Source organism: Musca autumnalis, unplaced genomic scaffold, assembly GCF_047663935.1.
Source record: "Musca autumnalis isolate F117 unplaced genomic scaffold, ASM4766393v1 scaffold_2, whole genome shotgun sequence".
Taxonomy (NCBI): Eukaryota; Metazoa; Arthropoda; class Insecta; order Diptera; family Muscidae; genus Musca; species Musca autumnalis.
This window is the reverse complement of record NW_027411755.1, coordinates 178,620,623-178,636,647: the sequence shown is the minus strand read 5'-3', so window position 1 is coordinate 178,636,647 and position 16,025 is coordinate 178,620,623. Positions and strand designations below refer to the sequence as shown.

The 16,025-nt window shown below is 36.5% G+C and overlaps 1 protein-coding gene and 1 pseudogene across 1 annotated transcript in view; both read right to left on the bottom strand.

The window, feature by feature from the left end:
• Positions 1-16,025, bottom strand: part of LOC141393216 (neural cell adhesion molecule 1-like) — a 280,193-nt gene that overhangs the window by 62,243 nt on the left and 201,925 nt on the right. The gene's annotated exons all lie outside the window — the stretch shown is intronic.
• LOC141393215 (ATP synthase lipid-binding protein, mitochondrial-like) lies at positions 4,375-4,892 on the bottom strand (annotated as a pseudogene).

Here is a 16,025-nt window from a genome sequence, read left to right as displayed (position 1 = left end):
CAACAGCAACGACAACAATCAAATTTAAATGCAAATAAATTCACTTAAAATTCAGTTTTTACACCGCCTTCTGATAAGAGGTTGCCTGCGCAGCAAAAAAGAGATAGAGAAACAGAGGATAACATGCAAATCAATTTACATTGGAGATTTCTTAGCGCACATTGGAACCTCGCATTTACCGCCTTTAACCCGTTACTCGGTGGCCAAGCAATGTAAAACACAGCTGTGTTCCAGCCATCCATCCTCCCACTTGAAAAGACAGCTTTGAAGTAGATTTTGCAATGCTTGAATGCAGATAAACCTCTGGCTTCACGAACGAAACCAAAGAAATGATAACCACCAACAAGATACCTACCTCACTTTCCTTGCTTTTGTGTGTAACACACACATACACAGCAAAAGGCATAGAGCTTTCACCTTGGGCTGTGTAAAGAATCTGTCTTTACCTTATTTTCTTCTCCATTTTGATTGTGGAAGTGGCAGGAAAACATTGTGATCAACACAATGACGGCGCTGTACAGCATAGACATAGGTCATGCCAGCAACAACAAGAACATCAACACAAACAGAAAAAAAGACGATGGGAAATGAAATAAGTGATGGACAAGCGGAAGTGAAATATCTACAAAACATCTTTCACTTTTACAAGAGATTCTCAAAATGTGAAATGAAACAGTCCTCAAAGAATTCAATGCCGTGTCTAAAGAAACCGAAGATTACAATGTTTTTTGTGGCTTTAAGAGACTTTGTTTAGCTTTTGAAAAGTTTTACAGGGAAAATTAAGGTCAGATGAATGAATGTAGGTCGAAATTAATAAGATTTTGTTGGATAATGAGTTGCAGTATTTTTGAGAAAGGATGTTGTTAGTTAATGAGGTTTTCGATATAGTTTTCTAGGGAGAAATTTTGAAAGAATTGCTAAGAGTTTCTATAACAATTATAAACAAGTAAAAGGGTTAGGTCCGACTCCATCATGAATTATCATGAACTAAAATGAGTAAATAGGAAGTGTTCTGGCCACATGGAATCAAATTATCAATTACAGCAAAATTCAAAATTGGGGCAAATGTAGAAAAAAAACTTAGAAATCCCTGGAATCGGGCGGTGGTATTAAATGTTGGTTATATCTAGACATTTTGTGATAAAACTAGTTTCTATCTAATCAGATTCTCTCTACGACCATCTTAACGATATATGCATTTGCATAGGATTCCGCTGTCTAGTATCCCGTGTCCACAATTTAGGTGGAGAAGTTTTTTTCACCACTGGAATTCCTAAATACCAAGTAATAGCTAATTCGGTCGGAAAACTTCACAATACTTGAAATCGATAGGTGCCGTTATACCAGGGCTTGGTGCAGACGTTTTTGAATCACTGGGAACCTAAAACCCCAAATTACATCATTACACATTTAGCGCTGGAGTCGTTTTTGGCCACTGGGAACTCAGATTGCACCACTGAAAATCGTCGTTAATAATTTCAAATTCGCTGACTTCGCGAGCGGTGCCGTTAATGGGCCTATTCCAATATGGACTTAAGTCCACAATTTCTGGTGGAGAAGATTCGAGACTAAAGGGAGACTCAAATGTCAAATTACAGGTTGAGAGAATATTTTTATTTTATTTTAAAAATATTTATTACAATTAAAAATTATAATAAAAATTATAATAATTAATAAAAATAGGTAAAAAAAAACTTTTTTAATTAAACGGTTTTATGTTAAACATACATTGCATGTTTAAGATAAATGTACTAAAAACCAAAAAATAATAAAATAGATACAGTCGTGGGAATTATAAACATATGCATATACTAGACTAAAATAAAACCGTGGGGCACGTCAATTGTCTACAAATTATAGAATTAATGTGCGATAGAATAATCGTTTAATTCGTCGTTAAGCAGTTGGCCCGCAGACGGTGAGGAAATTACTTACTATTTTCTTGCTCATGGAAATTCCAATAGTTATACACTCCATGTAAATAAAAGAGATGTTTCAACTAGTTTATCGTTGGACATTCACACTGCTGCCTGGCGAGGAAGCGTTTCATTGCTCGTAGTTTGTCTTTAATCGACAAAGTACTACTCGCTCACCACTATGAAACCCTAAAACTCGCTTATAATCGAGCTTACTAGCTTGTTTCCACATTCTAGCCCTACTTATCACACGCCCATCGTTGTCGGTTGAACAACTGCCTAATTATAGTGTAACATTACAAAACAAACATTTTAATCAACGATTGTAGACAATTGACGTACCCCACGGTTTTATTTTAGTCTAGTCTATGCATATGTTTATAATTCCCACGACTGTATCTATTTTATTATTTTTTGGTTTTTAGTACATTTATCTTAAACATTGCAATGTATGTTTAACATAAAACCGTTTAACTTAAAAAGTTTGTTTTACCTATTTTTATTTTCTAGTTTTTTGTTTTTATTTCGCATTCTGTTTAATTCATTTAGTGCTTCATTATTGCAAGGTTTCTTGCCCGTTAGTTTATTGCAGTCCAACTCCTCTATACGTAGTCCCTGCAAAGATCTTACTCTACTAAGAGCCACGTAGGCTTGACCTTCTTCAAACAGTTTCGCACCTAAGTATACGACTGCGTGATCCACAGTGCTGCCCTGCATTTTATGTATTGTAGAAGCCCATGATAACATTAAAGGCAATTTTCTTCTTTCAGCCGTCCCGTAATTGTACTTAGCTGGAAACTGTATGGCTTTCTGGTGTATGAGATGTACTGTATAGTGCACTGTATTCTTCTTGTCAAGCCCTTTTATTTGATACCCATATTGGTGGGATTGATAAAAAATTGTTATCAGCCATTTGGTAGAGGCGGCCATCTTAGATTTCAATTTTGCATAGTGAATTGTATTCTACTTGTTGAGACCTTTCATTTGATACCCATTTTGAGGGATTGATAAAACCTAAGTTATCCGCCATTTGGTAGAGGCCGCCATCTTGGATTTCAATTTTTTATAGTATATTGTATTCTGCTTGTTGAGCCCTTTCATTTGATACCCATATTGATGGGATTGATAAAACCTACGTTATCCGCCATTTTGTAGCGGCCGCCATCTTAGATTTCAATTTTTTATAGTATATTCTTGTTGAGCTTGTTGAGCCCTTTCATTTGATATCCATATTGATGGGATTGATAAAACCTACGTTATCCACCATTTTGTAGCGGCCGCCATCTTGAATTTATAATGATAATGAACAAATATAATTGTATTGTCACCAAAATCCAAAGTGTATACAAAATTTCAGATTAATTGGCTGACAGGAAGAGGGTGAAATTTGAATTAGTAAATTTGACCCAAGAATAAAACAAACGGGGTGAGCTAAATAAAACCATTTAAAAAGCACTAGCAACTAGGGCTATCGGCCTTTGAGAGAATAAATGTAGCTAATTACAGTTAGCTCGGTAAAGAAATGTAGGTTAAATCCTCAGAAGTGGAGGCCTCAAATGTCAAACAATTGAATTTTTTTTAGTGAACAAGTTTTATGACTTCTAGAAATCTTAAATGTCAAATTACTTGTAGTTCGGTAAAAAATGTAGGCAAATTTCTCAAAATGACGAAAATCGGGTTGTACCGTTATATGAGACCTATGCCAAAACATTCGCTTATGTTGACAATTTTTTTGTGGGGAAGTTTTGTGACCATGGGGTTCCACGAATGTCAAATTGTAGCTAATATCTTCAAAATACCGAAAATCGGGCTAGCAAATAAACGTTATGAGCTTCGTCATCACAGTCATGAGTCATCACAGAGTTAGGCGCTGACACTGGAAGTTAAAAGTTCAGTTCACAAACAGAACAAGTGGCTAGGTCATCTGAAGAGTTGCAACATTGGCGTCGGAATTACTGGATTGTGGGCAAAGTTTAAGTCATTGCTGAACCATTGCATTCGGTCCCGAAAAGAAAGAAGTTAAGACCCCACTTATGTTTGGCGATGTTACGCTAATTGATCCGAAGAAGTGTGAATGCTATTTGAATCGATAATTTCTCAACCTGTCTCTAGCTACCCAACGAACCAAGTGTCGGATGTCCGATACGTCTGAACAATTTCGGAAGCAAAATCGTTCAGATTTCGTTCCGATTTCTAAACGATTTTTCAGAGGGAAATAATTGAGATTTTGTACCGATATCGGAGTGAATATCGGCATTAAATTTCCCTTCAGAATTTCCCAAGGATTTTTTTTCATATTTCGTTCGGAAATCGGAACAAAATCGATCCGATTTCGCTCCGACATTTCGTTCCGAAATTATGTCAACCATTTTATACAACTTTAAACTTAAACTTAAATAAAAGTGTTGCTTTTTATTACTCTTGGATGTTTTTTTAAAAACAATAAAGATGATGGAGCTGTGTTTGTTGTTGTCGTGGTACAGATGTTATTTGTTTATAATTTTTAAGATTTAAAGTCTTCTTAGGACACAAATACACTTTTTAGAAAGCGAAGAGGAGCAAGAAGGCCATCATAAGACAGAAAAGACCCATAGCTTCAGAAAGGGCGAAACCCAAGATAGCTTAGGAGAACAATTGTTGTTTCAATGATGGATTTCTGGCATAACCAATGATGAGGGAACCGAATACTGTTCCGATACCGGCACCGGAACCAGCTACACCGACTGTTGCAGCACCAGCGCCAATGAATTTGGCAGCTGAATCAATGTCACGTGTGACGGGGGAGGTCTGGAATGACCTGATTTGTGGCAGTAAAGCAACGGGGGTTGTGTTCTGAGCGGCCAAGGTTTGGCTTTGGCTAATGACTGCGCTGCTCAATGGTCGCAAGTATTGCTTGGAGCCGTTAAGGAGAGCGGTCCTGGCAACGGGGGCAATACGGGAGACCTGTTGATACGAACATTTTGATTTGTTTTTTTTTTTTTAAGTTGCTTGAAGATCAACAAGAAATTGAAGCTAGCGCACGTAAGCTTTCGAACGAACCCTGATTTTCGTTACGATATGGCTACGATTTCGGATCCGACATCGTCCGAAGTTTGTTTGCCGGGTGCCCACATTCAGCCCGAAGTTTCGAAAATGGTTGTCCCGAAGAAGGCAAAAACGCCGCTTTGTAGCCCGTAGCAAAAAATCTTGAGGCTTTACTCCTCCCCAGCAGCAGAAATAGCTATCCAGTTGCCGATCAGTAAGCAGTACAACACTACAACAGAACTGCACGCCATATCCACACATACATATTAGTCGAGGACTCAACAAGAACAAGTTGTGCGATAATACAGTGTTGTAGGCCTTCGACTTACGAAATGCTTTGATACTGTCATCTGAGGTCATCGAGCAGACTACCCTCCGGTCAAATTTGAAACGTTGGATAATAAATTATGTGTGTGAACGCGAGTCGTACGTGAAATTCAGGAACAATAAGTCAGAGCCCCGTAGAATAAAAATAGAAAGTTCCTCAAGGTGGTGTGATATGTTCGGTGGTGGAACAGAGGAACGGTAGAGATAGAACTCTACCGTTCCTCTATTCCACCACTTCCAGAAGACATTGATATCATCACGGATGATTGAACAATCTTGTTGTCGGGTACCTTTCCTAATGTAAATTGTGAATGGCTGAACATCTATATAAGCTGTCTTATGACCTTTTTCTTGCGGAGAATATACAAATATCCTCCACTAAGTCTACGGTTACTCTGTTCAAGGGCAACATTCAACATTATGTTAATTTTGTCCGCGCATGTCACAGCTATCTGCGACAAGGTGAGAGGTAAGGTACTCAAGCATCTTGCAGGCTGGGATGCAAAAAAATAAACCTTATTGACCACATATGTATAACGCGATAGTTCGGTCTGTGATTAGCTAAGCGGTACCGGTGTGACCTGCGAATATAAGTGCAACGCGATGAAAAAAATATTCAAGCCTGTCAGAATGTTGCCTTGAGAACTGCAGATACAAAAAACAACTATCGTGGGGATGCGGTCCTGGGAGTACATCTCCTATCTATAGCAGCTAGGGAACGTCAACTGCAACGACAAAACAGAAAAGGTTTGGTTCAACTGCGTTCGGGATGGTGCAACCGTCTACGTTCCTATAGAGCAAGGATTGATGACACTGTGCAAAATATCTGTACAGTATGCGCTACAATTTCGCACAATTTCGACTGCGCCGCCAAACCTTCTCAACTAACTCCAGTACTTTTGTGGTTGGAACCCATCGAAGCAGACACATTCCTAAACCTGTTAAGAAAGCCTTAGCCAGATAGCCAGATATTCTGATCTATAATGGAATAATTCCTGACCCCAATTTTAGGTGGAGATGTTTTTTTACTACTGATACCCCAAAAACGTAAATTAGGTTAGAAAATGTATCTAAACAAGACTGGGATATACCCTCAGCCTGTGTGAATTGAAACTTTCATCTATTGAAGCTCACAAGTGTTGCGGAGGATGTACTTGAAGGAATGGACCGACATAGTCCATTTGTGAAGTGAATCTTATTTTGAAAGCAATTTCCTTCGTCCAGTCATTTCAGTTGGTCAACGTATAACTTAGAGCTTTTGGGCCACTACGTCTTGAAGGATGACCTTGCCCACGAAAAACATAATAACGCTTAAAAAGGGCCACAGCAGTAGCATCGGTATAATTTTTCAAAGGATCTTCGAACAGACACTCAACTGCACTTAAACATAAATGATGAACTTTTGTGGGGCAGGTACCCTGAGGATAGCCACTACACATGTCATAGGGGTTTTCCAGTGTTCGGGCTATTTTCTCACGAAGTATGGACTTGCCACTGAAAAAAAAAACGTGTACCGCCGTAAAGGGGGCAGCGAATACAAATTGTTACAAAAAAAATCAGGGCGTTTCGAGGATTCGAGAGCATACCTTAAACTGCAATTTTCCGGAATTTTGTGTGGGAGGTACCTGAAGGAGTTGACCTATATAGTCCATATTTGAGCCGAATCTATGCTTCATAGAAATATTACGATGTGCAAAGTATGGACCAAATCGGTTACTGCCTTCGAGAGTTATCGTGCGTACCATTTTTGTGAAAACTTTTGAACTTTTGTGGGGGAGGTACTTGAAGGAGTAGACCGATATGGCTTTTCTTCGAACTTAAACTAAGTTCAAAAAATTTTTTGATGGCCAAATTTTAGACCGAATCGGCAGAACCATTCGAGCGTTATGATGCGCTCCAACCGCTACACATTGTGTTATAGGAGATTTTTACAACTTTCTGGCTATTTTCTAAGGAAATATGGACTTGCCCTTGATGAAGCTTGCACCATCGTATGGGGGGCATTGAATACAAGTTGTTACAACAAAAATGAAAGCGATCCGAAAGCAGGTCCTTAACTGAACTTTTCCGAAATTTTGTGTGGGAGGTACCCGAAGGAGTGGACTGATAGAGTCCGTATTGTAACCTCACCTATGTCTGGTAGAAATTTAACGATGTGCAAAGTATGGACCAAATCGGTTACTCTCTTCAAGAGTTATCCAAACATTTTTGATCTTTTGTGGGGGAGGTACTTGAAGGAGTAGACCGATATGGCTTTTCTTCGAACTTAAACTAAGTTTGAACTAAATTTTACGAATGCCAAATGTTGCACCAACTTGGCTCACAATCCCATGGCAGCGGGTTTTTTCGCACCGGATTGACCCGAAACCACAGTGTTTCGGCCAGCGGCTGCCAATCCAGTATCAAACCTATGCTTCTACGTAGGTTTTTATGCTGCTACAACAACAACCAAATTGGCTCATGCGTTCAAGAGTTATTGTGCGCACCAGCCAGCCAGACAGACTTACGGACATTGCTAAATCGCCTCCAAATTGTCTGAAACGGATTTCGTCCAAACATACTTGGGGTTTAAAACCTTAATTAGCAAACCTCGTTAGCATAAATGCTGAGGGTATAAAAATATCTTCAATCAGGCGGTACTTTTATTTAAAGGTTATATAAAAGTGTGGTCCGAAAATCAGGAGGTTCAGTTATATAGACGTTATACCAAAACATGGACCTAAGTTGAAAATTTTTGGTGCAGAAGTTTTGTGACCACCCCTAGATCAGCAAGCCTATCAAGCAGGTTTGGATAACATTTACACAGATGGAGTCGGAGATGCCATTAACAACTAGTGTGTTCTCGGAGTATATCCCCCATATATTGTAGCTGAAGGACGTCGACGGTCACGACAAACCAGAATAGTTTTGGCTCAACTACATTCGGGATGGTGCAGCTGTTTAAATTTCTATAGGGCAAGGATTAATGACACCGTGCAAAATATCTGTTCTCCTCTACTGACTCCAGTAGCCTTGTGGTTACAACCAATCGAAGCAGCCTGACTAAGATGGAAAACGAACATATGCTGTAACACCACAACGATATTTTATTCTTTGGGAGGTAATTTAATGCATCCCAAAACTCCAAAAAGACCCTTCCGACACCAACTCAAATGACTTTCAAGTAGTCAGTGAATTTATCGGCATTGTCACTACTCTATAAGATATTCAAAACCAATTTAATCATGGCTGTCAAAATGTTTTATCATACATTCAAAAACCGACGTGCAAAATCTTCCCCTCAGTCCTGCAACCAACATTCGTCGGTTCGATGAAGCTCAATGCCATTTGTTACTCTCTTGTTTTCCCGCTAAGACCTTCGAAAGCAAAGACAATTTAGAATTTTCTCCAAATTATGCTTCCTTCCTAACAAATATACAAATATCACATTCATTCTTTCATTCCATAGTAAGTTAGGTCATAGAGTTCAGATATGATGCTGCTGCATTTGGCTGAATAGCAACAAAATATGTGTATGTGTGCAGCTTGGCATGTGGCACCGCATCTAGAAATGGAACAGTAAACTGCAACTGCAGTGTGCAGTATAATTTATGTTACAAAATATTTGCCGAGATTTATGACAGGATTTTCTTCATTCCTTTTGATGTTATTGCTGTGTTGGGTTGGTTGGACTGTTTGTTAGTACTTCTGCTCCAGCTCCTGTAGAGCAGTTGTAGCAGCAGCGGCAGTAGTACTTCACTTCATTTCTATTTCTTAGAATAAATTGCAACAACACAAACAACATCAACAAAGAAGAATGCAAATGTTACTGTGAAGAGTTGTCCCACAAAGGAATGCTAGCTCGAAGAATATGCGAAACTCACTGACTGCCACATAAATTCTTCTACTCCAAATCCCTGCAATGTACATTTTTCTACTGTGTCATTTTTTTTGTTGTTTGTGTATTTATCTTTTTGTCCTTTCCCCATTCCCATTTGGTTCCTTATCTTCCTCATTTTTTGTTGTTGTTTATTTTATTGTCTTCAGTTTATTGTTGAATCAACTTTATTTTAACTCTGAATGTGGTTCAAATGGTTATGGTTTCCGCAATCGAAGAAAAACAGTGGGTCAACCATTTTTATGATACCCAAAGTGAATTTTTGCGAAAGGGGTAAAAGAGATTTGGTGATGAACAAATATTTTTCACTCACATGGAATATTTTCAATTTCATGGTTTATTTCAAAATAGTTGAGTTAGTAAAACAATTGCATTTTTATCAGCATTTGGATCTGCATCTGCACACATGCAGTTTGATAAAAGATATTTTATGCAGAACAGCAGGTCAAAATCTCCAAAAAATATTCTTAAAAAATTGTTTGGTCTGATGGTCTATGAAAAATATTCTTAAAAAATTCTTTGGTCTGAGGGTCCATGAAAAAGAAATTCTTAAAAAAAATGTTCGGTCAGAGGGTCTATGAAAAAAAATATTTTTAAAAAATTGTTTGGTCTGAGGGTCTATGAAAAAATATTCTTAAAAAATCCACGTTTTTTTGGTCGGAGGGTCTATGAAAAAATATTCTTACAAAATCCACGCTTTTTTCTGAGGATCTATGAAAAAGTATTCTTAAAAAAATCCACTCTCTATGAAAAAATATTCTTAAGAAATCCACGCTTGTTTGGTTTGAGGGTCAAAGAAAAAATATTTTTAAAAAATCCACGCTGGTTTGGTCTGAGAGTCTATGAAAAAATATTTTTAAGAAATCCACGCTTGTTTGATCTAAGTGTATATGCATTTTTTTAAAGATCCACGCTTGCGTAATCTGATGGTCTATGAAAAAATATTCTTAAAAGATCCACTCTTGTTTGGTCTGAGGGTCTATGAAAAAAATAATCTTAAAAAATCCATTGTTTGGTCCAATTTGAAAGAAAAAATATTCGTAAAAAATCCACTCTTTTTTCTGAGGGTCCATGAAAAAGTATTCTTAAAAATCCACTCTTTTTTATGAGGGTCTATGAAAAATATTCTTAAAAAAATCCACGCTTTTTTCTGAGGATCTATGAAAAAGTATTCTTAAAAAAATCCACTCTCTATGAAAAAATATTCTTAAAAAATCCACGCTTTTTTCTGAGGGTCTATGAAAAAATATTCTTAAAAAATCCACGCTTTTTTCTGAGGGTCTATGAAAAATATTCTTAAAAAATCCACGCTTTTTTCTGAGGGCCTATGAAAAAATATTCTAAAAAAGCCACACTTTTTTCTGAGGGTCTATGAAAAAATATTCTTAAAAAATCCACGCTTTCTCTGAGGGTCTATGAAAAATATTCTTAAAAAATCCACGCTTTTTTCTGAGGGTCTATGAAAAATATTCTTAAAAAATCCACGCTTTTTTCTGAGGGTCTATGAAAAAATAGTCTTAAAAAATCCACGCTTTTTCTGAGGGTCTATGAAAAAATATTCTTAAAAAATCCAAATTTTTTTCTGAGGGTCTATGAAAAAACATTCTTAGAAAATCCACGTTTTTTTCTGAGCGTCTATGAAAAAATATTCTTTAAAAACCCACGGTTTATTTCTGAGGGTCTATGAAAAAATATTCTTAAAAAGTCCACGCTTTTTTTACTGTCTATGAAAAAATATTCTTAAAAAAATCCAAGCTTTTTTCTGAGGGTCTATGACAAAAATATTCTTAAAAAATCCACGCTTTTTTTAACTGTCTATGAAAAAAATATTCTTAAAAAATCCACGCTTTTTTTACTGTCTATGAAAAAATATTCTTAAAAAATCCACGCTTTTTTTACTGTCTATGAAAAATATTTTTAAAAAATCCACGGTTGTTTGTAATGAGGGTCTATGAAAAACTATTTAAAAAAAATCCACGCTTGTTTGGTCTGAGGGTCTATGAAAAAATATTTAAAAAAAAATCCACGGTTGTTTGTTATGAGGGTCTATGAAAAAATATCTTAAAAAAAATCCACGGTTGTTTGTAATGAGGGTCTATGAAAAAATATTTTAAAAAAATCCACGCTTGTTTGGTCTGAGAGTCTATGAAGAAATATTTTTAAAAAAACCACGCTTGTTTGTTCTGAGGGTCTATGAAGAAATATTTTTAAAAAATCCACGCTTGCTTGGTCTGAAGGTTTAAGGGAAATATTCTTAAAAAATCCACGCTTGCTTGGTCTGAGGGTTTAAGGAAAAATATTCTTAAAAAATCCACGCTTGCTTGGTCTGAGGGTTTAAGGAAAAATATTCTTAAAAAATCCAAGCTTGCTTGGTCTGAGGGTTTAAGGAAAAATATTCCTAAAAAATCCACGCTTGCTTGGTCTGAGGGTTTAAGGAAAAATATTCTTAAAAAATCCACGCTTGTTTGGTCTGAGTTGTATGAAAAATATTCTTAAAAAATCCACGCTTGTTTGGTCTGAGTTGTATGAAAAATATTCTTAAAAAATCCACGCATGTTTGGTCTGAGTTGTATGAAAAATATTCTTAAAAAATCCACGCTTGTTTGGTCTGAGTTGTATGAAAAATATTCTTAAAAAATCCACGCTTGTTTGGTCTGAGTTGTATGAAAAATATTCTTAAAAAATCCACGCTTGTTTGGTCTGAGTTGTATGAAAAATATTCTTAAAAAATCCACGCTTGTTTGGTCTGAGTTGTATGAAAAATATTCTTAAAAAATCCACGCTTGTTTGGTCTGAGTTGTATGAAAAATATTCTTAAAAAATCCACGCTTGTTTGGTCTGAGTTGTATGAAAAATATTCTTAAAAAATCCACGCTTGTTTGGTCTGAGTTGTATGAAAAATATTCTTAAAAAATCCACGCTTGTTTGGTCTGAGTTGTATGAAAAATATTCTTAAAAAATCCACGCTTGTTTGGTCTGAGTTGTATGAAAAATATTCTTAAAAAATCCACGCTTGTTTGGTCTGAGTTGTATGAAAAATATTCTTAAAAAATCCACGCTTGTTTGGTCTGAGTTGTATGAAAAATATTCTTAAAAAATCCACGCTTGTTTGGTCTGAGTTGTATGAAAAATATTCTTAAAAAATCCACGCTTGTTTGGTCTGAGTTGTATGAAAAATATTCTTAAAAAATCCACGCTTGTTTGGTCTGAGTTGTATGAAAAATATTCTTAAAAAATCCACGCTTGTTTGGTCTGAGTTGTATGAAAAATATTCTTAAAAAATCCACGCTTGTTTGGTCTGAGTTGTATGAAAAATATTCTTAAAAAATCCACGCTTGTTTGGTCTGAGTTGTATGAAAAATATTCTTAAAAAATCCACGCTTGCTTGGTCTGAGAATTTAAGGAAAAATATTCTTAAAAAATGCACGCTTGTTTGGTCTGAGGGTCTATGAAAAAATATTCCTAAGAAATCCATGCTTGTTTGGTCTGAGGGTCTATGAAAAATATTTTTAAGAAATCCACGCTTGTTTGATCTGATGGTCTATGAAAAAATATTTTTTAAAACTCCAGGACTTTGGTCTGAGGGTTTATGAAGAAATATTTTTAAAAAATTTACGCTTGTTTGGTCTGAGGGTCTATGGAAAAATATTTTTAAAAAATCCACGCTTGTTTGGTCTGAGGGTCTATGAAAAAATATTTTTAAAAAATCCACGCTTGTGTGGTCTGAGGGTCTATGAAAAAATATTTTTAAAAAATCCACGCTTGTTTGGTCTGGGGTTTACACTACTTTGTAATGGGGTGGCTCCTTATTTTTTATTTTTTATTTTTGGGTATGGTTTTGTTAAATGTATTCCCCTGCACACGACCCTTTCTTCTACATTAACTAAAACATAAATATTTATTGCTATTTATGACACAATGTTCACACTTAACACCTCCCCCCTTTTTTCATATCGTGGAATCTTTTCGAACATTACAACCTCTATTAATTTTGTGCTCATCCCCATTTTAACCCACATTATCTAAATTACAATCTTGATAGAAATTCACTCAAGTTAATATTGAAAATAAAAAAACAACAAACACAACAAAACAAACATACATATTGTTTCCTTCCGCTTAAATTGTTGTACCGCAATTTAGTTTAGGCAATTGATATGTCAACCATTCGACATGCCGTCGTTGATGATTGCATGTGCCCGAGATATGAAATTGTTGACATGTTACAAAATACTCGGCTTGACTTTCAATTGGAATGCAATAAAACTAATTTTTGGGAGTGTCATGTCAACAATTAGAGGGGAAAAAAGGAAGGGTATCAAAAATGTTTACCAAAAGGCTGCACACAAGCACCCTCAGTGAATGAATGGTGTGAACGGACAAGGCTTGTGTGGAAAGGAAACATTTAAGTAAATATTAGTCGTTGGTGTCCAAGCTCAAATTACCGTGACAAATATTTTCACTCCCTTTATTTTTTCTAATGGTGGGGTATTATTGTTTGATTTTGGGGGGTCATTTGTAAAGTGGTCGTGTGTGTTATGGTTTGTCCTAATCAAAAAGGTAATTGAAACTAAAATGAAAGGATTGAATTACATTGTTTCATCGGACTTACATACATATGTATATAATTGAGTGCGTGTTTTCTGTTTGTTGTCCGTGAAAAATTTGTGACAATTTTCATATTAAAAATATTTATAAAAAAGTTTACATTGGTGGCTTAGATGGTTGTTGAAAAAAATTAAAAAAGAAACATATAAAAAAGCGCTTTACTAATATAATTAATGTTCTTTCTGTCACGAAAGTAGCAATGCCCACATTAGGTGGAGAACCCCAATTACCTAATTTTCGCTAATTCGGTCAGCTATAAACATGAAAATACTTAAAAGGGGGAGCTTCCGACCAAAATGTCCACAACGTCAAAATTTTTGATGCAGAACTTTTTAGCCACTGGGAACCATAAATGCTAAATGACATTCCATCTTGCCCAAAAATTTAGATTATTCACTAAAAAAACTGAAATCGGTGGTGAAATTTTTGTTTGAGAATTTGTTGGAAATTCAAATGTCAAATTGCAGGTAGTTTGGTCAAATAATGTAGATGAAATTCTCAAAATATCTAAAATCCACAGGCACCGTTATATGGGGGCTAAACTAGAACTTGGCTTGCCTGTGGAAAAATATACAATCGGGAGCAATAATATAGCGTTCAATCTCAATTATTCCGGACGCTAGACTGGTTATAAGATATTCACACACAGACACAGGATAGAATTTTACCCTGATCAAGAATATATACACGTTATGGGATCACATGAGTTCCGATGGGTGAGTTTCGATGAGTTACCTTCCTTCCATATTATGGTGAAAGGTGCATGTTTCGTAAAGCTAAGCTAAGGTAAATATCTGGGATTATACAAGTTGGAAAACTATGCGACCTGACTGCCATAAGGCCAAAAAAAAGTTTAGAAGCTATAAACATTCATACCGCCGCCCAATTTGAGCATGATGACCTTCGCATCGATGGTAACAAAACCGACATAAAATAGCCGGCCTTCAGCCGGGATGTAAATCAACCACCCTTGGACAGTTGAAAAGTTCGCTAAGCATATGGAACATCCTTTACCTTATAACCAACTTTATATTAAAATTTTCTACGGGAATTAAATCGTCCACCTTTGGATCCATTTCAGGTATCTCCCCACAAAAGTTGGAAAATGTTCGGAAAAATTGTGCGAAGGATAACTCTTGAAGGAAGTTACCAATTTGGTCCATACTTTACACATCCCCAGCAAAAAGTTTGCCTCCAAAGAGGCAGTTAAATGATATGTACAAGTGATCTGGAAGTGCATCAAATTATGCATTTTCACTCATGATTTTTACAAGAGCGTGACTACGGAAAGAGGCACTCCATTGCACTGCATTTTAACTGACCCTTTGGCACTGCATTTTAACTGACCCTCTGGCACTGCATTTTAACTGACCCTCTGGCACTGCATTTTAACTGACGCTTTGGCATTGCATTTTAACTAACCCTTTGGGGTAGAATAGGAGGCAGTCCAATACACGTGTTTTGATACAGGCATTCTGCGGAAATTGTGCAAGCCAATACAAAATATGCCAGAACAAATAAAATGCATTTATTATTTGTGTAAAACAAAAATATTAACAACTTTATTACATTAACACAAATTACAAAAATTCTCCATTGAGTTTAATCGCAAACATGCGTGTTTCCTCCGCTCTCCATTTGTTCCAAGATGAACTGTTTTTGCTTCATTTGCTAAATGGGCTGTCTTCCCATCACCAGTTAAGATTTCGACATGTACTCCAACAGCACTCCATTCGGAAATTTTCCTCTCTTGAGTTACCGGAAAAATTTTTGAAAATGTTAACACGCTTATCTTTTATTGGAAAATGTATGCCGCTCCCTGTAGAGATGTACAAACTGATTTATGTATGTACATGTAGGGATCTCTAACAACTGCTAATAATATGTAGCGAACGGAGTGCCTTTTTCACGACTCCATTTGGACTGCATCCGGATGTTGTTAAAATGTGACAAGTGGATGTGATTCTTTGGATTGCATCCAAATGCGGTTATAATGTGGGGACTGGAGTGCCTTTTTCACGACTCCGGTTGAACTGCATCAAAACATGCCGTGACAGAACTAGTCCACATTGCACTACTTCCAATTTATTTTGCTGGGTCGTGAAATTCCTACCAGATACCAGATGAGGTTCCAATATGGACTCTATCGATCCACTCCTTCGGGTATCTCCCACACAAAATTTCGGAAAAGTTCAGCCTAGAACCTGCTCTCTAATCGCTTTGATTTTTGTTGTATCAACTGATATTCAGTGACCCACCCACCCCCATACGAC